The sequence below is a fragment of the Rhinoderma darwinii genome, chromosome 1 (genome assembly GCF_050947455.1).
Source record: "Rhinoderma darwinii isolate aRhiDar2 chromosome 1, aRhiDar2.hap1, whole genome shotgun sequence".
Lineage (NCBI taxonomy): Eukaryota > Metazoa > Chordata > Amphibia > Anura > Rhinodermatidae > Rhinoderma > Rhinoderma darwinii.
The window spans coordinates 577,467,561-577,494,597 of NC_134687.1; the positions used below are offsets into that span (position 1 = coordinate 577,467,561).

At 40.9% G+C, this 27,037-nt stretch overlaps 2 long non-coding RNA genes across 2 annotated transcripts in view; one reads left to right on the forward strand and one right to left on the reverse strand.

Annotated features, from left to right (window-relative positions):
* Positions 1-4,347: 4,347 nt before the first annotated feature.
* LOC142746246 (uncharacterized) overlaps positions 4,348-27,037 on the reverse strand; it is a 54,203-nt gene continuing 31,513 nt past the window's right edge. Inside the window, exons 2-3 of the long non-coding RNA XR_012881700.1 lie at positions 8,594-8,649; positions 4,348-4,697 (exon numbers count right to left, since the gene is read on the reverse strand). This is a non-coding gene — a long non-coding RNA (uncharacterized LOC142746246). The remainder of the gene's footprint in view (positions 4,698-8,593; positions 8,650-27,037) is intronic.
* On the forward strand, positions 16,569-26,391 carry LOC142746224 (uncharacterized). Its single transcript, XR_012881698.1, has 3 exons — positions 16,569-17,307; positions 23,736-23,871; positions 24,997-26,391. It is a non-coding gene; the product is annotated as an uncharacterized LOC142746224 (long non-coding RNA).

Below are 27,037 nucleotides of genomic sequence, written 5' to 3' on the forward strand. Positions count from 1 at the left end.
AATTTAAGTGCGCGTAAAACAAAATTTCTACGAGTTGGCTTGTAATTTTCTTTTCTCAATAGGAAAAATTCCACTGCTGTACAGCCTATCTTGTGATTAATACTTGTGTAGAGAGACTCTACATCACAAGTGGTCAGCCATTCATTCTCCTCCAGGGAACTACCATCCACGTCTTTGAGGATCTGCATAGTGTCCTTGGTGTGGGAGGGCAGCTGGTATACCAATTCGCGCAGTTCTTCATCAAGCCAATGGTTACATTTCTCTGTCAGGTTTCCCACACCAGAGACAATAGGCCTCCCTGGGGGGTTGGTGGAATTTTTGTGCATTTTGGGGAGAAGATAAAATGTTGCTATTCTTGGGTTCTGTACCTTCAAAAAATGCCTCTCTTTGGCAAAGATTGCCCCCTCCTCAAATCCATCTTGAATCATATCATTGTATTCAATGAGGAATTGTGCTGTGGGGTCACCCCATAATGGGCGGTAACAGGTTTTATCCATGAGTTGTTTTTTTGCCTCATGTAGGTACAAGTCTTTGGACCATATAACAACATTTCCCCCTTTATCAGAATTTTTAAAAACAACATCATCCCATTTTCTCATTTCTTGGAGGGCTCGTTCCTCGTCTGGGCTGAGATTATTAGATAGCCGTTGACTGGTTAGTGAAAGTAGGTCCTGTGACACTAGATCGATAAAAACTTTGATTGCGGGGCAACTGTCCAATTGGGGCATAATGGAGGTTTTTGATTTGACTTAAGTTAGTGAACTGTTAGTGAACAGGAATCATTCTCTTCATTCAGAGGGGAGTTCTCGAGGAGTAATTCCTCCAAGTCACCTAGTGTATTATGTTCTAATTCTGAAAGAGAATACAAGTGCAGGATGTTGACCTGATCACTAAATGGAATGGTGGTTTGTTTATTATACAATTTCTGATAGAAGAGTTTGCGGCCAAAAACATGAAGGTCTTTGATCACAGTGAATTTGTTCAATTTGGTGGTTAGGCAAAAATTAAAACCCTTTTTCAGGACTGAGATCTGAGAGTCGGTAGGTATATGTTCTGAGAGGTTAATGACTCTAAGGCACTCTTCACGTGTATCATTATTGTTGATGTTTATTTTCTGTTGTGCGGTCTGTGATGTCCTCCCCACCCTTGGTGGGAGCCCCTGAAGCCCCACCTCCCTCTGTCCCGTAAAAAAGGGACTTCAGTATTGGTGTCGGTTTTCCTAGTGAAATTCTTATGTTTGCCAGGGTATCTACCCTGGGATTGTTGTGGGTCTGCATCTGAGTCTGAGAGATCTGTACCATCTGTACCCGTATCTAAAAATTCATGTGGTTCCATCAATTCTGTGTTATTCTGCACAGTGATCTGTTTATTATTATGAAGCCTCTGAGACTTCTTCTTGCCCCCATCATAAATCTCACCCTTGGAGTAATCTGCCTTGTCTCTAGAGTATTTTTTCCTCTTTCTATTCTTGATTTTTGTTTCTACTGAATCAATGTGCTCCAGTGTTTTTTTTAAAGGCCTCTATGAATTGTGTTGAACTTTCATAGGTTTCCAAACTGGGTGTGAGTACTTCGAGATCCTTCTCGACTATATTGAGAATATGGGTTTCATCTTCTATTAGGATGCCCATAAGTGTGTTGGAGCATGTTGTGAGGGCTAGTTCCCATTTGTCTTTCAACCCAGGTTTTGAAAGTCCATACCACGGAAAGAGTGGGATACGCAGACCCCTGGATATGTGGCCTTGTTCTAAGTATTGCTCCAATGTGGATTTGGTCCATGTAGATTGTACCTGTCTTATTTGTACATTTTTGAATTGCTTGATAAGATCATCCATATGTAATTCCACAACTTGTGTTTCATGATTGCTATCTTGACTGCCAGAGAAGACACTGTTAACATCCTCTTTTAGACGTAACTGTCTATGTTTCAATTGATCTGTGACTTTAGTTGAGGCCATGGTGTCTACAGAATAAGGTTGTGGATAAGGTGACCAGAGAGTATCCAAGCAGGACACAATGATATGTAGGAGATAAATGGAAGATCACCTATCGCACAGTATTGGTGTGACAGATAGACCACAATGGTGTACACCACCTGGATAAATAGAAAATAGGGGAAAGGAAAAGGGGGATGAGGACAAGTGTGTGGTCTATTAATAAATAACCTATATTACCTCCCACCCCTAGAAGAAGCCAGAATGCTGGCGAAATGCGCGTCGGGTGCTTAGCCACTTTTTTAAAATACTACCTGGGTGCAACTAACTGGCCCTTATGTCTAATCTGCAATTCATACTTACCTACTGTTGAATCTGCCTCCGTACGGAGCTGACAGCCGCCTCGCTAGTACACTAGCGACATCTCGCGAGAGTTGCACGTTAGTTTGCGGTGCCTCGCTCAGACAGCTGGGCGAGATCCAGCGCTCACTGACTGCACGGCTGCCTCCTTTCCAGCTTTACCTCTGCTCCGTCTCCCTGTTCACCTCCAGGGATATCCCCGAGGTTGTTCACACGGCTCGGGGACAGCTCTCTGGGATTCCCTGCAGGGCTGACCCGCTCTCCACTACAAGCTGGGTCAGCCGCTCAGTTGTGCTCACACTCTGCTGATTCAGTCAGAGTTTGCAGTCACAACCACATTGTTTCACACTGTTTACATAGCACTATCTTTCTGTAGCGACGTCCCAGTCATCCTGCTGGGGCTTTACTACGGTCAACACAGGGCTCAACATTCACACCAGCCCCGTTTTAGAGTTAGCTATACCAACTTTTTAGTAATATTAAGTGACAGCATATAGGTACATTTACTCCATGTACCTATCCATCATAGGCAGGTTACTTATATAGACAGCAGTTCACCTTGCAGCCTCATATTAATTGATATACCATCCAATTGGCCTTAGGTATGTGAAGTTGGGGGTCCCTCACACATACCACTTTGCACCACAGGCATCTTAATCACATTTGTCTATTTTAATATACTAATAAAGGTTATTTATTATTAGACCACACACTTGTCCTCATCCCCCTTTTCCATTCCCCTATTTTCTTTCTGGTACTAGATGGTCTGCAAGACATGATGCTGTATCAGCACTTTACAAGGGCTATGAGTCTATATGCAGTCTGTTAGAATGCATGTCCTCTGATCCTGACTACAGCTCATGCAGAAATGAAGCCTGCTCTTTGCTGCACACATTCTGTCAACTGCATTCCATTATCCTTGTTGTTCTTTGGAATACCATTTTAGAAAGATTTCATACTTCAAACCTGTCACTCCAAGAAGCTGGTTTGAATTTGAACACCGTCGTTGCCTTATTGCAATCTCTTTCAAGTTTTATACAGAGCCAGAGAGCAATATGAACAGGAAGCCATCAAGCTGTGTGGCCATAATGAGTATAATGACGCTCAGAAAAGTTTTCGACCACGTAATCCACGCTACGATGATGGACAAGGGGAAAGCACCGTGTAAACACCCAGGGAAAAATGTAGATGTGAAGTCTTTACCACTGTCATTGATCACTTACAGTGGATTATAACAACGACTGAAGTCTTATAGTGGTGTGTGCTCCAAGTTTGGATTTTTAGCCAACCTGTCTACACTGTCCACTTCAGAAATTCAAAAAGCTGTTGCAAACCTGGTCCAGTCATATCCAGAAGACCCTATGCCTGGTGTTACAGAAACAGAACTGATCCAATTTGCAAGTTTTCTTTATACTTCCAAGTCACAAACAATGACATCCTGTGATGATAAAATACCAAAACGCCAAATATTCTTATTTCTTCATCAAAATGGCCTCACCCAAATCCTTTTCAACACAGAGATAATTCTCAGAATATATCTATGTATGATGGTTTCAAACTGAGGTGAGAGATCTTTCTCAAACTTAAAACGGTTTAAAAATGAACTGAGGAGTCAAATGGGGCAAGAGAGACTCAATCATCTTTCTTTAATGAGCATTGAACATGATCTGTTAAGAAGTCTGGACCTCTCAGAAATCATCAATGATTTTAGCAACAGAAAGGTCCGAAAAACAAATCTATAATAAATTTAGCACTGAGGCTTTAATCCAGAGAATTTTTTGCCTGTGCTCACGCATTGCACTTTTCATAACTGTCAATTACTGTGAAGTGCACTACCTCATTATTTATTGTTTGATATTTTTCAAAATTGTTAGATTCAAATGTATAATTTTCTTGGCCTTATTTGCACTTCTATACGGTACTCTTATGTTGCCTTAGGTTTATTTTTCTGCATGAAATAATAAAGTATATGCCACTTTATTTTCAATGTTTTTCAGAAAATCTCTAAAAACAATTATTTGTTATTGTGGAAATTAACATACACTACGGTTTTACATTTAACAAATATTACTAGCATTGTTTGATTTAAAGTATAAACAAAAGTTCAAAGAAGAAAAGCGTTTTTCAGGAGTCTCGCATGGGGAAAGTGGGTTTGCGTGTGAGGGGGGAAGGAGGGGGCCCAAGTTGTGACAACAGCCCAGGGCCCCTGGTACACTTAATCCGCCACTGATTGCACCAACTAACTGAAGCCCATGACATTCAATTACGTCAATGGATGGGAAGGACTTATACCTGTCTGAAATACCTGTCTGAAATACATCCATATGTAACTGTTAAATAACTTTCTTCACTCTGTTGGTTGTCTTGTTCTTGCAGTCAGAACCAATAACAATAATCGATAATTCTGCGGAAAAAACAGAAACCTTATGGAACGGAAACAAATGGAAACCAACTACATCGGAAGCATTAGCTTTCAAATCAATGGTAATGCAAACGGAAGCTATGGTTTTCCTTCCTCCGAAGGAAAGGTCAAACGGAACAGATGAACGAAGCCCGACGCTGATGTGAACACACAGTTCTATATTCTGCACTTTTATCTCCTTCAAAAAAACGGATGACTAACATAACGGACACAAACAGATGCTAACGGATGCAATTAAAAATCCCATTGATTTTAATGGGATATTTAACTGATCTGTTTTTTATCCTTATTTTGATCTAAAAACGGATCAGAGTAACGAATTATACAATGCAAGTGTGAACTTAGCCTGTAAAAAGCAGGTGGAGCTGTTTCAAATCTGAGTTCACTAACAACAGGAGATCTTCCTTGGGTCTCCACAATAGCATATTTCTATATGGATGCATCATCCATTTTTTGGTCTCTGAACCTTGATAAAGCGTGGCTATATTGAAATCTGAATGGAAATCCTCCAGGGCTATGTGCTCCTCAAGTAGTAGAGAAAGTAAAGGTCACACATAAAGAGCAATGGTCAAACAATTCTCTTTTCGCAGATGAGCTAATCTAAAAGTATACTTACAAGGAATGTCTGAGGTAGGATCATGCATAGTAGCTTACAGTGAAGGAAATAAGTATTTGATCCCTTGCTGATTTTGTAAGTTTGCCCACTGTCAAAGACATGAACAGTCTAGAATTTTTAGGCTAGGTTAATTTTACCAGTGAGAGATAGATTATATAAAGAAAAAAACAGAAAATCACATAGTCAAAATTATATAGATTTATTTGCATTGTGCACAGAGAAATAAGTATTTGATCCCTTTGGCAAACAAGACTTAATACTTGGTGGCAAAACCCTTGTTGGCAAGCATAGCAGTCAGACGTTTTTTGTAGTTGATGATGAGGTTTGCACACATGTTAGATGGAATTTTGGCCCACTCCTCTTTGCAGATCATCTGTAAATCATTAAGATTTCGAGGCTGTCGCTTGGCAACTCGGATCTTCAGCTCCCTCCATAAGTATTCGATAGGATTAAGGTCTGGAGACTGGCTAGGCCACTCCATGACGTTAATGTCCTTCTTTTTGAGCCACTCCTTTGTTGCCTTGGCTGTATGTTTCGAGTCATTGTTGTGCTGGAAGACCCAGCCACGAGCCATTTTTAATGTCCTGGTGGAGGGAAGGAGGTTGTCACTCAGGATTTGACGGTACATGGCTCCATCCATTCTCCCATTGATGCGGTGAAGTAGTCCTGTGCCCTTAGCAGAGAAACACCCCCAAAACATAATGTTTCCACCTCCATGCTTGACAGTGGGGATGGTGTTCTTTGGGTCATAGGCAGCATTTCACTTCCTCCAAACACGGCGAGTTGAGTTAATGCCAAAGAGCTCAATTTTAGTCTCATCTGACCACAGCACCTTCTTCCAATCACTCTCAGAATCATCCAGATGTTCATTTGCAAACTTCAGACGGGCCTGTACATGTGCCTTCTTGAGCAGAGGGACCTTGCGGGCACTGCAGGATTTTAATCCATTACGGCGTAATGTGTTACCAATGGTTTTCTTGGTGACTGTGGTCCCAGCTGCCTTGAGATCATTAACAAGTTCCCCCCGTGTAGTTTTCGGCTGAGCTCTCACCTTCCTCAGGATCAAGGATACCCCACGAGGTGAGATTTTGCATGGAGCCCCAGATCGATGTCGATTGACAGTCATTTTGTATGTCTTCCATTTTCTTACTATTGCACCAACAGTTGTCTCCTTCTCACCCAGCGTCTTACTTATGGTTTTGTAGCCCATTCCAGCCTTGTGCAGGACTATGATCTTGTCCCTGGCATCCTTGGAAAGCTCTTTGGTCTTGCCCATGTTGTAGAGGTTAGAGTCAGACTGATTCATTGAGTCTGTGGACAGGAGTCTTTTATACAGGTGACCATGTAAGAGCTGTCTTTAATGCAGGCACCAAGTTGATTTGGAGCGTGTAACTGGTTTGGAGGAGGCTGAACTCTTAATGGTTGGTAGGGGATCAAATACTTATTTCTCTGTGACAATGCAAATAAATATATATAATTTTGACTATGTGATTATCTGTTTTTTTTTAAATATAATCTATCTCTCACTGGTAAAATTAACCTAGCCTAAAAATTCTAGACTGTTCATGACTTTGACAGTGGGCAAACTTACAAAATCAACAAGGGATCAAATACTTATTTCCTTCACTGTATATACATTCCTTGGTAAGCTACAGTGTAAGAAGATGCTGGTTAAGAAATGCTGTATTGGTGAGGGATCGTGTAGTAGACCTTAGAAATGGTGACAGAGAAGTGTGACTGTACTTGCAGACAGAGAGAAAGAGTCATCATTTTATTAAATACAGAAATGACTTAATATAGAATAATACAATTCGTCACACAAAAAATAAGCCCTCATATATCTATGTATATGGAAAAAGAAAAAAAGTTATGGCTCTCAGAAGGCAGTTGGACAAAATCAAAAAGATTCTCTTCTTCCTAAACCACAATTTTGGCTGCCTTCTTAAGGGGTTAAAAATAGTAAATTAATGGCTATGAACACCTTTAGGAGGATTTTTTTTTTAAATAAATCAATGCATTAATGATATTAAACAACTTTTGACTTGACTTTTATTTTAAAAAATTTTTACTTTTTAAGATACAGCTTCTATGTATCCTGTATACATAGAAGCTGTATTGTTCTGTCAAAGCCGATTCTGTCAGTTCAGCTGACACGTAGGATCCAGCTAATAATGATCACATCTAAGTTATGAACCTAGATGTGATCATTATTAGCTGGATACTGTGTGCCATTATCCAATATAATTAATTAAAAAAATGTCTAAATAATGATGTTTCAGTTTTTTATTAATTGTATATAAGGATGAAGAGATGTTCTTGGAGAAGCCTTCTTCTGCAGATGTTTCTTGCATGGTCGGTAGGCTTCAGATAGATGGTATAACTGCTTCCACACAGGTACAGCTTTGATGGTAGACTTGCTATACTTTATTCAGGGAGCTAGACATGGATGTTTCTGGAGAAACTGTAACAGGGTGTAAAAATTTAGCTTCCACCAATGATGCTGTTATGGAATTGAAAATTGAACGATTCCCCAAAGGCTGCTGGAGACTGCCGGGAAAGAGTGTGCAAATAAAACTGCAACCTCAAATCTGTCACAAACCAAATGGACAGAGTCTAAGGCTACTGTAAGGATTTCGCCAGAGCCGAACGCAAGGTTGGATAGTCTTTGCTGCATACAACCTAAGCTGTCGTAGCAGTGTTCAGTGTTTGATAAGAGGTGCAATGCAGGCAGTACCTGTACAGGAACCAGCCAGCCAAAGGGTAAACAGAAAGTCCAAAACAGAGCGAGTGGAAATCAGCAGAGGTCAGAACCAGCCGGGAGCAAATAATCAAAATCGGTAAACAAGGGGTTAACGAAAGACCAGCCGAGGTCAGAAGTACAGGGAATGTGAGAGAGCTTGATCAGAACCCCAGAAGACTAGGAGAATCACAAGTAAAGATCAGGTGGAGGAAGCCAGATATAAATACAACCCCACACATAATTGGCGGAAAGACAGAGAAAAGAGATAGGCTCAAAGTAAAACAGAACCGCCCAGAAACTAGAAGTCATGGTGATCTTAAGAGAACAGGCGTTTTCCTAACATATGCGAGCCGCCCTGGATATTACTGTGGTGTCACTATGGCAGAGGAATCTTATCCATACAGAGTTAAAGAATCATTCCTTATCATACATGTGACATCATGAGAAACAGCGAACATCTGCTCCGCATGGACTATTCTCACTGACTGACATTATAGGACATGGATTTATTGTCACACTTACCTCTAGTTCTACTTTCTCCCTCATTTCAGATTTTCTTTTCTTCTGAAGTGGAAATTCTTATTAGAAAGTAGAAAAAAACATGTTAATTATCAATTCTAATTAAAGACAAAGAAAAGTAATATATTTAATGATGTATTCCCATCTTATTATAATATAATATGGCTTATTACTAGAGGTCCCTTCAGGTTTTCTCCGGTATAGCGGTGTTCCCGTCCCCCCGCTATAGAGAGAAATGCAACACAGCTCTATTCAAGACCAGGGAAACACTCTGAAAGAGCCACAGTGCTTGACAATGGCTGCAGACCGTTCATTCTAAGGATTAGTTGAGATCATCTAGTCAGACCCCCAATAATCAGAAAGTAATGATATACCATAAATTTCTAAGTGCTCTACAATTTTTTAGTCACTGGTATAGGCAATGAATAGAACATCAGGTTGCATGCTTGGCCGCCACTCCAATTCTCATAGCAAGCGGTCTTGCTGCTGTGGGGAACAGTGCACATGGGACCAGTGGATAGGTGATAACTTTTCACAGCCAGAATACCCCTTTAATATAGCATAGGTTGGAGCTTGGAGCAAGTCAAAATTGTTTTTCTTACTGATTCCCACAGAATTCATGAGAAAAAAAACCCTTCATGTAAAATCAGGGGCACACAGAGGTACAGTATGGTTCATAGAAAGATATGTGTGCCATATTTGGGATTTGTGTGACCTAAATAACATATATGGCTTCATTGTGAACCGGGAGAAATCTTATCCCCTTCCCTAAACCAGAATAAAATACCTGTGTTTCATCATAGATACCGTAGAGATGAAGCTATTCCTGACAGAAGACAGAATTCTGAATATGTTTCAAGCTATCAGAAATATTCTATACCTTCAATACTGCTCCATACGCTTCGCTGTGAAGGTCTTGTGGTTCCTCACTTCCTCGATAGAAGCAGTGCTTTTGGCGAAAACTCATATTCGGGTCCTCTAAGAGAGTATTTTCAGATCATGGAACAAAAATCCCAAGGCCTTAGATGCACAGATGCCAGTACACACAGAAGTAAAACGGGATCTCAAGTGGTAGCTGACACCCTGTCGCCTTCAACAGGGTCGGTATCTCATGGCACCCCACACAATAGTCCCCACTACGGATGCATCCACCTTTGGTTGGGGTGCTCATGTAGGGACACATTGGGTGCAGAAGTAGTCATCAAGTGAAGAGAATCTCTCTTCGAATATGAAAGAAGGTGCAATTTTCATTACAGACCCATTGGATGAAATATAAATATTTTATTGGACATTACGTATATATATATATAAAACAATAAAAAGAGATAAAAAAAAGGATGTGCTGCTACGCATTTCAACGCCAGACCGGCGTCTTCATCAGGCAAGTGAGCTATGACACAAGGAGCTATTTTTTATCCCAAAAAGCAAGTTTAAGACCACGTCGAGGAAACTCCAGCACAGGAGGCATCCACCGTGGGTCCGCTCCCGAGGCTAGCACAGTGTACCGGAAAGTTCACCAGACGAGCAAAAAAGTCAAGTTGTGCTGATGATCCTGCACAACCATATCAGGTGAGTCGATTACAACTTCACCACACAAAAGATATTATCAGTACATACAACATCACCCCAGAGGAGCACCATCTCTCTTTTTTGTACCTTTTTCTAAAGCGAATATGAAAGAAATCAGAGCTACAAAACTAGCTTTGTTGCATTTTCATCATCTCCTACAACATCAAGATGTACAAGTACAGTCAGACAATCTGCCATCTGTCTTTTACCTCAACAAACAGCGTGGCACCAAGAGTTCTCAGTTAGCCAAGGAGTGCAAGCAGGTCATGACATGGGCAGAAAACAACCTACCATATATTTAAGCTGTTCACATCAAAGGCACTCTAAATACCAAAGCGGATTGGCTCAGCCGGAATTTCCTACACCCAGTCGAGTGGAGTCTCAAACAGGAAATATTTCTCTAGACTGCCAACATAATAGGCATGCCACAGCTATGTCACAGCTACAAAGGATAACTCCAAGACCCAGGAATTTTGCTCCCTTTACAGGAAGGACCATCCTGTAGCTATAAACGGCCTGTCCATATCATGAGAGAAGGACTTCATTAATGTCTACCCTCCAATCCCTCTCATTTCCCGGGTACTGAGGAAAATCTGCGACAAGAGAGCAGAAACCATTGCCATCCTTCCACATTTGCCCACAATTGTTTTCTATAATCTCCAAGGGAGGTGTCTTCTACACTTCCTTCAAGAAGGTCATGAAAGGGGGCTGAAGCCAAATACACTGAAAGTACACATAACCGCGATTAATGCCCTTTCAGAAGGTATCTCTCTCATCAAACTTTAGTAACTAGATTCATGAAAGAAATTATTAAGTTAAGACCAACATTTCACAATCCTTTGCCATCTTGGGACTTGTTTGCCTATAGTTCTAAAACACTTGTGCTCAGCCCCCTTTGAACCTCTACAAGAAGCTTCTCTGAGAAATCTGCCTTTAAAAACCTTCTTCCTGGTAGCAATCACTTCTGCCAGAAGAATAAGTGAACTACAAGCTCTGTCCTCTAAAGAACCATACTTGAGAATCTTACCTGAGGCCGTCGTTCTTAAGACCATGCCAGGGTTCCTACCTAAGGTACCCTAAGTTTCTTATATATATTAAGGAGATTGTCCTTCCGGTCCTTTCTCAACAAGATACATTGATACATATGATTTCCCTTCAGATGTCTCAAACCTTCAGACAGTCAGAAGGCTTATTTTTGCAAATTCAAGTCCACTTTATTAAGGTGGATTAAAACTATTATTAAAGAATGCTATTTCTTAGAAGGCCAAGATTCACCATTACATGTGAGAGCCCATTCTACAAGATCGACAGCAGCCTAATGAGCAGAAAGATGCTACATGTTGTCACGGCGCGGGGTGTGGACCTACTGGACCGTACCGCGTAGCGGGATAGCAGCTAGCCAAACAGGTACAATGCAATGTCTATAGTTCAGAAAAGGTACCTGAGGCAATGTAGAAAGTAGCAGTGGATTAAGGCTAAGATGAGGCTCCGACAGTAGACAGACACCCGGTGAGGTGCGACACAATAGATGCAGCGGAGGGCACAACACAACTCCAACTCTCGAAGGCACAGAGGCACGGTAGCACGGGATACAGGCAGCAGGAACGGGTAACACTGGGAACTGGAGAAAACTAGGAGACCATTTGCAAGGACAAACTTAAGGTAACACAACAACGCTCATGCAAGGATCGAGAGGGAAGAGCCCCTTTTATAGTCCCGAAGCATTCTGGACTAATTACAGTATTCTGCAACTGTGCACGTACTGGCCCTTTAAGGCCGTGCATGTGCGGGCCCTGCGGGAGACAGTGTCCGGACCAGGAAGTGAGTGCCGGCGTCACCCAGGAGGGAGATGCCGCCGGGAACTCGCTCGTCCATGGCTGCGGCCATTAGAGGGTAAGTCAGGACGACGGTCCGCGGCCATAGACTATGCAAAGCTGCAACGTGGTCCTCAACTTCAACCTTTGTGAGACATTACCATCCAGATTTGCGATCTGCAGAGGGTTCAGCCTTTGGCGAGTCAGTTCTAAAAATTGCAACTACATAAGTCCCCTACGTATGTGCTGCCGTAGGACGAACAGGAAGTAAAAAATTTACTTACTTGAAATTTTCACTTCCTGGAGTCCGTAGGCAGCACAATATTTCCTCCCAAAAGTGTCGACTGCTTAAAACTATGGAACTTAATACTCTTGCTGGAGCCTTAATATGGGCTGCTAGTAATTACTTAATTGTTTGCATGTACTGCTAATTAACCATGTCTCTTCTAACCGGCAGTCAATTGACTTTAACCCCTATGTATGTGCTGCCTACGTACTACAGGATATAAAAATTTCAAGTACATTTTCTACATGTTTTATAATATAATTTTAACTCACCTTCTACTTTCCTCTTTTTTTATCTTTTGAAATAGATACCTGCTTTGTCTAATTCTTTGTGACATACTTCAAAGAAATTCCACTACCAGTTTTTGGACCGGCCTAAATTCCCGTTGACAATCGATCTCCACAAAAATTAATCGACAAGTCTTAGTTTCTTGAGATAGACAATCGATTGCCCCAATGTCACTTTACTTATACATCCTGTACCGCAAGTTCTGTGGCAAGAGATATATATATATATATATATTTATATATTATTTTTTTCTGTTTTGGTCCCATAATTCACGCCTGTGTCAAAAATATTTTAATTATTTTTATATGTGTGAACATATATTGCTTTTGTGAAAGTGATTAGAATATGTTTAAAAGATAACATTTTGCATGGACTCCATCTTGTATGGTAGGCGTCCATTTTGGATCATTGGAATCTATCTTTTGGCCTGAAGGAGCCATCTTGAGATTAATAAGTAAAAATTAAATGTCAGCAGATGTCTTGAAGCAATTCTATGTTATGTTTTCTTGAATTGAATGTTTTATTACTCTTGTAAGGAGCAGATCAAATAGCCTTGGCCGAATGGACAATGACATTGTTTACCAGAGGGAGGGGATTCAGCCCTGGAAGAAGCGCTCTGTTTAATTAATTTAAACTTATCTGCAGTCTCCATTCTCTAGTGAGATAAGAAGTAGAGACAAATTAACTTGTGTATCTGAAATGTGTGTTCTTCCCATGGGACAAGGTTCAGGCCACCTGGGGCTTGGAGGGTGAAGAATTATTATAATTCATTGAAATAATTCTTATTGGCTGAATCAGAGTCATTATCATATTGTAGATGATTGGCTGAAACCAAAGCCTACACCTTTCCTGTCATTATACCATATGTGGAGTTTTGGGATATTACCATATACAGAATGTTTATGTTTGCAAGTATGAGTTTACCACCTACTCTCATTTTCCTATAAATAAAGATGGATCCGCACCCTAGGGCAGAGATCGTTTGAACACTGAAGCTGCGTGTCATGGTCTCTCCGGCCGGCCTCTCTCAGATCCACCATTGAGAGAGCATTCATTAATTTGGAGCTCATAGACAAATGCAGAAAATGTCCAACGTTAACGGACATACTAAATTCTGCAGTGACATTACTTGGGGGCTCTTGTCCGGGATTTTAAACACAGATCGAAGGCGACAATCGAAGGTGGATGACGGCTAAGATAACGGAGAACTGCACACAAAACCGGTGAAAATAAGGCTCTAATCTCCCTGGAAGTGGATAACCAGATTATAATAAAGTCATCAGATAAGGGGGGAAACGTGGTGGTCACTGACAGGAAGAAATATATTGAAATATGTCTCAACATACTTAACGACAACACAGGATATGAAATTCTACAAGAAGATCCAACAAAGAAGTACAAACTTGAACTCTTCTCCATTCTGGCCGATGCAAAAGAAAGATATTTGATTAATGAGCATGAATACAAGTTCATGGCAGTAGAAAAGCCGCAAACCCCCACATTTTATGCTCTCCCCAAAATCCACAAGGGGATTAACCCCCTCAAGGGACGCCCCATTGTATCGGGGATTTCGGGTTTGACACAAAACGTGGGTGTTTATATTGACAGGGTTCTTCGAAAATTCGTAGAAACCCTACCCTCATATACAAGAGACACGATGGCTCTCCTTGCAAGAGTCAACGATCTCCCTATTGAAGAGAAAGCCATCCTGTGCAGTATAGACGTGGAGGCTTTGTACTCCTCGATTCCCCATGAGTTGGGTCTTAGAGCAGTACGCCACTTTTTAGATACAAGAGGGATTCACCTTAGGGACCACAGCGCGTTCACATTGAGACTGCTAGAGTTTGTTCTGACCAGGAACTTTTTTTCATTTTCAACGGCCAGATGTACCACCAGCTCAGAGGTACGGCTATGGGTAATTCCTGCGTCCCGACATATGCTAACCTCTTTCTGGGCTGGTGGGAAGAAACCCTTGTCTTCAATGATGAAAGATCCAATCTTAACCTACCAGTCTCAATGTGGACGCGCTATATAGACGATATTTTTGTCATATGGACGGGAACAGCTACCCTCTTTGAACAGTATGTGAAAATCTTAAATCATAACGATATTGGTCTCAAATTTACTTTTGAATCCTAATCAAATAACTTACCCTTTCTGGACATCCTGATATCCATAGATAGAGATAACAAAATTAAAACAACGATCTATAGGAAACCAACAGCAACTAACAGTCTTCTGAGGTGGGAGAGTTGTCATCCGGGCCCTCTCAAAAAGGGCATACCGAAGGGACAATATCTCCGCCTCAGAAGAAACTGCTCTGATATTCAGGAATTCAAAATAAAAGCGAAGGATTTGGAAACCAGATTCCTAGAAAGAGGCTATCCGCCTAAAATATTGAAAGAAGCATACAAAAATGCATATACCCAAGATAGGGAACAACTCTTGATTCCAAGAATACGGGAAGAGTCATGTAACCTTATACGCCTGGTAGGCACTTTTGATATGGCAGAACAGGCGGTTAGAGAAATCCTCAGAAAACATTGGAATATCCTTCAGCTAGATTGTGATGTCAAGGAGGCCATAACCTCACAGGCACAGATCACGTACAGAAAGGGTAGAAGTATAGGAGACCGTGTCGTCCACAGTCACCTTACCAACATAAAAAGAGAAGGATGTTGGCTGGACAGGAAGGTTAATGGATGCTATAAGTGCGGGCATTGTAAAGCATGTACACTGGTGGAAGTGGCAAAAGCCTTCACCAGTGCCCTTACGGGCATCAGTTATCCCATAAAAAAAATTGCGAACTGTAGCTCCAAAAATGTAATCTATAAAATAACTTGCCCTTGCCCACTAGACTATGTGGGTAAAACCACAAGAGAATGGAGGAGAAGAGTTCTTGAACATCGTGGGGACATTATAAATAAAAGGGATAAACCTGTATCCCGCCATGTCCACCTTGAGCATAAAGGGGAGACAAATTGCTTGAAATTTATTGTGCTGGAGATATTACAACCATCCATTTAAGGGGGTGCGACATAGACAAAATATTAGTGCAAAAAGAATCTAGATGGATTTTTAAACTAGGATCGGTTACACCGCACAGACTAAACGAACAACTCGATTATACGTGCTTTATTTAGACTAAAAGTAATCTCAAAATAATCATAAAAACTGCCTTTGAATATCTTCGCCTCTGCCCAAATAAACTCGAGATATGCATCACAATGATTTTTTATGTAGGATGCAATTCATGGCTACTAGATATCCCATTTAAAGAATATTCACTTGATCTACCTTTAATCCTTAAGAGCGGACACCACAATAAGAATTCCTGAAAATGGATAGAATTGCGAGGGTTAAAAAATTCAGATTCCCTTATATACCTTAACAAACCTCCACCTTATCAACCATATTTTCGCCTTTGCTAAAAACGTGAGAAATGCAGTGTAACCATATTTTCGCCTTTGCTAAAAACTTGAGAAATGCAGTGTAATTTTTCACATATGACATTTCTCATTGCCACTAAATATCCTATTGAAATATTGATCATATGATCTTTCTCTAATCCATATGAGCAGACTCCTCAACAAGGATCCCTGTAAATGGATAGAACTGCAAGGGTTAAAACTTACTGATTCCCTTGCATACCTCAGTAAACCCCCTCCTTATCACCATATGACGTGCAGTCATTCCCCTCCTTTCCCTACATTGGTCTGATTCCATGACCCTTGACTTCACGTAGTGGGTTCAGATAGAAAGCAGTTGGAAGACTCGTGCTGCAATTACAGCAGCAGCTGGGTCTTCTCCTCCAGACGAGGCTGTCTCAGCGTCTCGTTTCCATGGGAACACTTATCTCCACAGCGGCGCATGCTAGAGCGCCGATGTGTGCAGAGATCTGCTTTCTCTCTCCTTGAGAAGGAGAGTTTTACTGTTCCCATCTACACAAGGAGCGATGTCCACACGGACGGCATATACTGTTAGCACACTCTGCGCTGTAGATTAATTATCGCTCCTTTACTGACACAGGCCCACTGACGTCATGGGGGTGTGTTGGGGGAAGGGGAGGAACCATTGTGGGTTTATAGAGGACAGGGAATTCCCTGCCATTTACGTCAGACACCAAGAAACAGGCGCCAGATAAGGAACTACAGACGTACCTGAGCGATTCCTTGCCACTGCAAGCACGCCTGCAGACACACAGCCTGTTTGATTTGCTCCAGCGCTCCTGAAAATCTGGATTTAGCTGGGTATGGCCCCTCTCCCCTGAAGAATCATGTGGCCGTGAGGAAACGCGTTGGGAGATTTTAACTACACTAAGAGAGTTCACAGAGGAGATCCTTTATACATACAAGGAGAGCTTTTTCCTGATCCATTGGACAGCAAGCTTTAAAGGTTGTCAGAGAAAACGGATGACATCCATACGGGTAGGGGGGCATTGAGCCCCATACTCTTGTACCTGTTGGTCACTTATTATTACCTGTTGGTTACTAACTTGAAAGGATCTCTAGACACTAAAATTGATGAACACTCTTTATTCATTATATACACGCATGAACTGCTCTTAATGTCGTATCACCTCACGATACTAGATACAGGCTATGAATGAGCATCAAAACTTAAGAACACTTGCTATTTTTTTATATATATATTGTCTGTACATTTATGTTTTTTCTAAAGTAACTTTTTAAGAGAAACAAGTAAAAGCTATATTTTATATACAAAAAACTCCGGATCTACTTTTCTTCTCCACAAAACCGGTGAGTAAGAAATGTTATTCTTACTGTGCACTTCTCTCTTGTTTTAGCTGCCGTCCAGGTATTGTCTCTTTTGACTATTTGGGAACCATGAACACCATTTGTCTATGAGTTGTATGTATGAATTATAGGAATAGGCGTGTGAGTAGAAATGAATCTGTGAGTGTATCTGTGAGAGGCTGAGATAAGGGAGCGTTTGTTTTCTGATCCCAAAAACATACAAAAACAACCAAATACAGAGAAAACACTAAACGGCCTGTCTGAAGTGTTCCCTCCGGCCCCTGGGTTTAGTGTGTATTAAGATCAGGTTGAAAATTGATCCTTGCAGAAGTGACGGGTAACCATCCCCGCCCAAGTGATTGTTAGGACTTTCGCGTATCCAGACTGTGACCCATAGGAGGCGCACCTGGCCGGAAGTAAGAGTATGTATGTGGGCTAATCCTCGGACGCCCAATCTGAATGAGTTGCTGATCATTAAGTAACATCTCTGTAACTAGAAAGTTTATGGAATATCCACGGGCCCCTGAGACAGTGAGATAGTTATAAATAACACCCATCCCTTTTAAATACAACATAAAGTAGGTTAACGTACACTGCACCAAGGGACTTGCAATAATTGTGATCTTGTTGACAATAGTTGTGATTTGGCTGCTGTTTAGGAGACAGGATCAGAGACGTGGTTGCCCAACGACAGTCTAAAATATTTAGCAGAGCGCGTGGGGGGAAAACCCCATGACAGTCTAAAATATTTAGAAGAGTGCGTAGTGGGAAACCACCATGACAGACTAGAAATAGGCCCAGGATTTAGCAGAGTGCTTTGAGGAGCCCTACGGACAGACTAAACATAGGAGTTAGCAGAGTGCCTAGGGAATACTCATTGACAGACTAAAAATAAGAAAGCCGAAAGTCTAGCAGAGTGCATGGGGACTTCTGATTTAAAGTATGCCCAAGATAAAGTGCTGGCCAGCCGGGAATTGGGGCATAACACCCAAGGTACAGGGTGTGGACAAACAGCAGCAGATATTGTCAAAAACCGATGCGGGGACGGTGCAGTTAGAAGTGATTGAATGCACCAGAAATAAACAAAAAAAACCAAAACAAAACACAGTTGTCAGTAAGAATTAACCCCTTTAGGACACAGCCTGTTTTGGCCTTGTGGACACAGATGATTTTTTCAAATCTGACATGTGTCACTTTATGTGGTAATAACTCCGGAATGCTTTTACCTATCCAAGCGATTCAGAGATTGTTTTCTCGTGACATATTGTACTTTATGTTAGTGAAAAAATTTGGTCGATAAATTAAATATTTATTTGTGAAAAGCTTAAAATTTTAGCAAAAATGTGCAAAAATTAGCATTTTTCTAAATTTAAATGTATTTGCTTGTGAAACAGATAGTAATACCACACAAAATAGTTACTAGTTAACATCCCCCATATGTTTACTTTATGTTTGCATCATTTTTTTTCACGTACTTTTATTTTTCTAGGACGTTACGAGGCTTAGAACTTTAGCAGCAATTTCTCATATTTTCAATAAAATTTCAAAAGGCTATTTTTTCAGGGACCTGTTCAGTTCTGAAGTGGCTTTGAGGGCCTTATATATTAGAAAGTCCCCATAAATCACCCCATTTTGAAAACTGTACCCCTCAAGGTATTCAAAACCACATTCAGAAAATAATTTAACCCTTTAGGCGTTTCACAGGAATTAAGGCAAAGTAGAGGTGAAATTTACGAATTTCATTTTTTTTGCCGAAATTCATTTGTAATAAAAAAAAATCTGTAACACAGAAGGTTTTACCAGAGAAACGCAACTCAATATTTATTGCCCAGATTCTGCAGATTTTAGAAATATCCAACATGTGGCCCTAGTGCGGTAATGGACTGAAATACCGGCCTCAGAAGCAAAGGAGCAACTAGTGGATTTTGGGGCCTCCTTTTTTTAGGAATATATTTTAGGCACCATGTCAGGTTTGAAGAGGTTTTGTGGTACCTAAACAGTCGAAACCCCCCCCAAAGTGACCCCATTTTGGAAACTACACCCCTCAAGGCATTTTTCTAGGGGTATAGTTAGCATATTGACCCCACAGTTTTTTTGCAGAATTTAGTGGAATTAGTCTGTGAAGATGAAAATCACCTATTTTTCTGTGGAAACATAGAATTTTTTCATTTTTACAAGGAATAAAGGAGAAAAAGCACCCCAAAATGTGTAAAGCAATTTCTCCCGATTACGGCAATACCCCATATGTGGTCGTAAACTGATGTTTGGACCCATAGCAAGGCTCAGAAGGGAGGGAGCGCCTTTTGGATTTTGGAGCGCAGATTTTGCTGGATTGGTTTTCAGTGCCATGTCGGGTTTGCAACGCCCCGGAGGAACCAAAAAAGTGGAAACCCCCCAAAAGTGACCCCATTTTGGAATCTACACCCCTCAAGGAATTTTTCTAGGGGTATAGTGAGCATTTTGGCCCCTCAGGATCTTTTTTAGAGCTAAGGTGACCAAAAAACAGCGATTTTGGCGCTTTAAATTCTTTATTTATTACAGCGTTCACCGTGCGCAATAAATTACGTTTTAATTTATTCTGCTGGTCGGTACGATTATGGCGATACCATATGTGTATAGATTTTTTTAAGTTTTGCAGCGTTTGCACTATAAAATTAATTTTCTATAAAATAATTTATTTTCTGGGACACGCTATTTTGAGCCGTAACGTTTTTATTTTTTCGTCAAAAAAGCTGTGGGAGGTCTTGTTTTTTGCGGGACGGGTTGTAGTTTTTAATGGTACCATTTTGGGGTAAATGCGACTTTTTGATCACTTTTTATTCTCTATCTTGGGAGGGGTGGTGACCAAAAAATAGCGATGCTGACAGTTTTCCGTTTATTTTGTTTGCGGCGTTCACCGTGCGGAAAAATTAACATTATAGTTTCATAGATTGGGTCGTTACGAACGCGGCGATACCAAATATGTGTACTTTTTTTTAACGTTTTCATTTTTTTCCCTATAATAAATGACTTATTATAGGAAAACAAAACCTTTTATTTTTACTTTTATAAAACATTTTTATTAACTTTTTTTAACTTTTTACACTTTATATTTTTGTTTATTAACTTTTTTTTTTACTTTTTACACTTTATTTTTTTGACCTGCAGCTCTGATCGCTGCTAGAATACATTACACTACCTAGGTAGTGTAATGTATTCCAACTGTCAGTGTGACGTCACAGTCACTCTGACAGTTGGTCTACAAGGATCAGCAGAGGCTGATCCTCATAGGCTGACATACATGGCAGACTTGGGGGCCGTTATCTGGCCCCCGGGTGCCATCACAAGCATCAGAAGCCCCCACGATTGCATGGGGGCTGCTGATGCGCTACAAACCCGCTGCATGCGGAGATCGCAATCGAGCCCCGCATGTAACGAGTTAATTGCCGAAATCAGCGGCGATGAGCCGCTGATCGGCAACACTGGAGAGTGTCAGCTGTCGGGGACAGCTGATCTCCAAGTTCCCGATGCACACTGTCGCCGACAGTGTGCATCGGGAACGGCACAGTGACTTTCTGTCACTCTGACAGGAAGCCTATCAGGACCAGCCGAAGGTTGGTCCTGATGGGCTTCCGTCCATGGCAGACCCGGAAGCCATTGTTTGGCTTCCGTTTGCCTTACTAACTATCGGCAGACCCCGCAATTTCGGACGGGGGTCTGCCGATATGTTAGAAACCACTAAAATTCGGCGATTGCACCCGATCGCCGAATTTAAGGGGTTAATGCGCCGAAATCAGCGGCAAAGGACCGCTGGCCGGCAAGAGGGGAGTGTCAGCTGTCGGCGACAGCTGACCTCCCGATTCCCGGTGCACACTGTCGCCGACAGTGTGCACCGGGATTAACTCAGTAACTGTACGTCCTCGTGCGGGAAGTAACCTCCCGCAACGACGGACAGTTACGTCCTGGTGCGGATAGGGGTTAACCAGCGTCTAATTCTAAAGATAGTGACATTCCAGTAGAAAATAATGTGCCAACGTATAATTATTCTATGTACAGCTTTATAAGCCAAAGGTTTACAGAAACAAGAGGTTTCCAGGGGTGACATGCGATCAGTTATTAGCCATACATAGAGAGAAAGGCATCATCTGAATTCATAAAGGAATCAATTAACTCTTCACTTCCTAAAAAGGGAACATTGGGTGAAATGTTCAGGGATTATTGATAGAGAGATAGATAGACGTGGATTAGGAATTGGCTAGAAATAGAAATAAAGCCAATAGGATAATTTTAAGTGTAATGACCCGGATTGTAGAAGTGAGATTGATAAAGTGAAGATTCTTATGTATTTCTATCCACATCTGCTTGTTGGAATATACTGTATATCATCTGTCCTAAATTGTCACTAATGAAATTTCCTCTCGTTATAGGACTTTTCCAAGACGTTTTAAACTTTACTGTAAATCTTTTTCCTTTTTGGTTTATTTAACAGTCATTTTAATAATTGCATGGAATGTCTAGCAAGATATATTGTTAATCTATAGTAACAGTGTTAGACTAATCGAACTAATGATAAGAGAATAACGTGTGTTAACGTGAGGATGTGTGGTCATTGATTGACAGGAGCACATGGTGACATTTTGACCTTGTAGCTCATAAGTTTTAGCTAGTAAGGGGTTAATGCTACATTCTCTGTTATCTGTAGTATAGCTGTGTCTGCAGAAACTGCACATTTAGTGCAAAATAAGAACTGTAACTTAAAGATTAAGAGGGAAAAAAGCCTAATAAGAATACAGGATTGAGTATTATATGTTTTATGTTTATATGTTATATGTTACGTTATATGTGTTTTATGTGTCGACCACAATGAAAAACGTCATTCATATTTAAATTTAATATGATGCGCATTACTAAATGAAGATTATAGTTCATTGGATGAATAATCCAAGAATAGGAGTTTATACACAGTCACTCTAGTTATATACTTGTTTTACCAAAGGTACACACATAAGGTATACAGGTGTGAGATTGAATTCTCAGTCAGAGAGTGTCTGGTAACAGGTGGTGCTGTGAGTGACTGGTGTGTGCTGAACTATTTTTTAAAGGGAAATGGTTTATTTGAAATCACCATATGATAAGTGATTAGACAAGAAAGATTTTTTTTTTATGTCATTGTTACATTTTAGGTTATTATTATTTGATATTGAAAAGTTTCTATTGGCATATGATGACACTTATAGTGCACGATATGTTTCATCATTTGTCTTAATAGATTGGTTTATTTAATAATTGACATATACTAATTAAGGAACCAAATATTTTGCAAACCTCATATTAATTTATAAGAGTATCCTTTCTGTTTAATGATGGTATATGCACATGACACACACACACACACACACACACACACACACACACACACACACACACACACACACACACACAGAGAGAAACATATTGGGAATATATTTTATGAAATGAAAATGCAAATAAGATTACAGCATTCACAGGAGCTGTTGTCACGTGTATGGTGTCAGATTCCTGTCCAGTTAATCTTATAGTTTCTGACATCCTTGCAGCAATTCAAGTTGTCATTCGATATAAGTCTGATGGAAAGATTGAAGTTATTGATGATATGCAAAATTTTATGTGTGCTGCACTCTATGGGGATTGCACTAGGAGGAAGACCTCACATCTCAGAAATATTGAGAGCGGTCCTGTCCTCCTTCTGGGCACAGGGTAAACAGCTGTAGGACGCATGTCTGTGGCCCCTGTGACTGTTAAAATTGTTTGCAAACAGCCCCAAACCCCAGTTGAAGCAGTGCCCTCCGAGCCTCCCACAGTTGAAAAGTATTGATAACCAGATAAGTCAGTATTTGGAGGCCGGGGTACTGAAGGAATGTGTATGTCCTTATAATAAGCCCCTCTCCCTAAGAATGCCAAACAACGTTGTACCTTCCGTCTTGTATCTGTGTAGTAGCAGCAGCTGCTCTACTCAAAGACGAGACAACAGACGTAGTGCTAGGATTAGCCTCTAGTTCTCAGGGTGCCCCATGCTGTTAGTGAGATTCTTCATCACACTAAGCACATGGCTACTAAGTATAAGACCAGTTTCATCACCCCATCTAACTGAACCATACATTGATGTACAGTGCTACAGTGTTGAACCATACTACATTGCTTCCGCAGAGTTCAACAGAGGAGGAAGAAATGGATAGGTTACATGGATAGGTTATATGGTCAATGGGAGACTTGAGAGGGAATGGGATAAGTCGCAGGAAATAGTAGACAGTGAATTTCCAGCCTGGTGGAAAGTTGATTTCCCAGCACATTTGATTCCCCAGTACACAGGTGACCAACATAATTGTATTGAATTAATGAAAACAGAGATGAAAACATTCGAAAATGTAACAGGGGATGCAATATCTAATCCAGCTTTTGAGTTTCTTTTGTAGATGGTTCCAGGTACCACCATGAAGGATGCTACAAGACTGGGTATATACTGTTACTACCGAAACAGAGGTAATAAAGAAACAACCACTCCCATCCTCCGTGTCAGCACAGGTGGTGGAGGTGAAGGCACTCGCTGAGGTGTGTAGACTGACTGAAGGTAAATATATATATATATATACTGACTCTAGATATGCTTTTGGTATTGCACATGATTATGGCCTAATCTGGAGGAGCAGAGATTTTGCTGGATCCACGGGTAAACCCATAATGTTGAGAGAGTGAGAGAACTGTTTGAGGCTCTGACACTGCCAAAGCAGGCAGGTATATGCAAAGTGCAAGCTCTTACTAAAGTGCAAGCTGCCCCCGAAGTGAGGGGAAATAGACTAGTAGACAAGGCTGCGAAAGCTGCGGCTCTCATGTCCCTCATAGAGGAGGACGTAGTATTCTGGACCAGCAAAGCATCTGGTGCAATAGACATGATAATATTAAGTAGATTACAAAGTCTAGCCACAAAAGAGGAAAAAGGACATTGGCAGACAAAAGGTGCCAGTGATGAGGAGGATGGAATATGGAAGGTGGGTAACAGGATGTGCCTACCCAGAGTCCTCTTCCCCAGGATAACCCAACTAATGCACGGACCAAAGCATGTGTCAAGAGAAGGAATGAGTGCAACGGTGACCAAATGGTGGGTACCCCCGGGGTTTCAGCAAGTGCTGCTGCCAGATTTGTCCAGAGGTGCATGATATGTGTCTGCCATAACATAGGAAAACTGTGCGGGTTGCAAAAAGGCATATGGTAAAGGCAGACTTCCCATATCAGCGACTGCAGATTGACTCAGTTACCAAAGGTGGGACAGTATGACATGTAGCGGTCTGTGTAGATCTGTTCTCTGGGTGGCCTGAGGTGTGGCCAGTAACGTGGGCCACAGCAAAAGTAAAAGATGGCTCTCAGAAGTGGTATGTAGCTATGGGGTCCCTGAGACAATAGAAAGTGATAGAGGAACTCACTTTACTGGAGAGGAACTCCAACAAATCGTGCATGTCCTGGGCACAGAGCAGCTTTTCACACCCCGTATCCCCAGAGCAGTGGGAAGGTAGAAAGGTTGAATGGGACCTTGAAGTTAAAAATCCAGAAGGTCATGGCTGAAACCCATAAACCCTGGACTGAGTGCCTGTCTATTGCCCTCTGACCTCACCAGTTATGTGGGAGCTCTGAAGAAACAGCTCACACAGATGTATAAATATGTTTATGATTACATTCCAGATCCTAAGTGATAGGAGGACATTGTATACAGCCAGGGGACTTGGCCTGTTTAAAGAGACACCGTAAAGCACCACAGCCGCACTGTGACGTCCGTACCAAGTCCAGCTCACAACTTCCACATCCGTTACATTGGAAGGACAGAACTTGGACACACGCCGGTCACTGCTGAAAGGTCCTCAATCACGATGCTGAACTGTGGGTCTCGTCAAGCTCCAGCTGACCTACATCTTTTCTGTCATCTCTACATTACCTATTGTCTAAATGATGAGCTAGAAGAAGAGTTTAATGACAAGTTTATCAAACATCAAGTGATATCAGCATTGACTAAATTACTGGACTGTTGTATATGTCTCAATTCAAAGACGTTGCCATATCTGAAGATAGATGAAGTTATTGCCTTGGCCTTGCAGTCCCATCTCTTTTCTCTAGCGCTTAACCCATACTCTCCTGGAGTTGTCCTTTGTGTAATAGCAGCGTTGGGGCATTGGTTCCCTGGCTGTTTAACCGTGTAAGATATTGACAGTGTGTGATGTGTAAACATGGGTCAGGTTAATAAAAATGACATGTTGTTAGATGCTGTAAACCTCACCGACTGTGAGGGAAAAGACACAAAATATGTATCTTGTGTGGGGGTAAAAGCAACTGGCAGCTCCCAGTGCTCCGAGACAGCTAGAAAATGGATGACGCAGGGTCTAGAGGGTGTAACACGAGGTAATTTAACTAATAAAGGGGGTGGCATCGATGAATGCCACCGGACGGGACATAATCTTGTTCTCCTGCATTGCAGGAGTTTTAACTCACTCCAGGGATGTGCTTCAACCCAACATATATGTCATGTATGTGGGTTTAAAGCATATAAGTGGTTGCCACCCAGGAGACCAGGAGTATGTACCTTAGCAAGGATACAACCAGCTACTTAGAGATATATTATGTTTAAACTTGTAATATGTTTGATTGCAAAAGTATCAGCAGTTACGAAAATAGCACAGGATATAAAAGTGCATGAGGTCCAGACCACCCTAAGAACCGAGGTGGGAGGAAACACTCAGAGCCACCTGTTTATGTGACACTAAATGCTTCCATACCTGATAAAGTTATCTGTCAAGCCGTAGAAAACCACCAAGATAGATGGTATTGCCCGAATTGTGAAACCTGTAATTCCCTAAATCTTCAGGTGTGTACAGTATGTAACGCTGTGCACTCACCTATTGCTAGACAGGTATACTGAGTATTCATGTCGCAGTGAATGACATGGGATGCCCTGGTTCAGGGGAGCTGACCAGAACGTAATCTCGGATGAATATTCTAATACATGGCTAAGCAAATTTATGTTCAAAAGAAGGGAATTGTCAAAAATATTTTAATTATTTTTATATGTGTGAACATATATTGCTTTTGTGATTAGAATATGTTTAAAAGATAACATTTTGCATGGACTCCATCTTGTATGGTAGGCGTCCATTTTGGATCATTGGAATCTATCCTTTGGCCTGAAGGAGCCATCTTGAGATTAACCCCTTAAGGACACGGCCAATTTTGGCCTTGAGGACAGAGCAATTTTTTTTACATTTCCCTTTTTGCATCCCGACGCTCATAACGCTTTTATTTTTTGTACGACGTAGTTGTATGAGACTTTGTTTTTTGCGGGACGAGTTGTACTTTATGAACGTACCATTTTTTGGTACAAATACATTATCGTTTAATTTCTATAAATTTTTAATTAGATTAAAATGCAGAAAAAAAGCAGTTGCGCAGCAGTTTTAATATTTTTTTTTTTTACACCATACACCGATCATCATAAATAATGTTATACATTTGTTGTACAGGTTGTTACGGTCGTGGCGATACCAAATATGTCTATATTATTTCATGTTTTGGGACTTATATTTTAAAAAGTTGATTTATTATAAAAAATTTGTGTTTCTGTGTATTTTATTTACTTTTTATTTATTTATTTACCATTATTTTTTTTTGACATTCATTAAACTTTTTTTGTTAATCCCATAAATGGATTTATCATTTTTATTTTGTAACTATAATG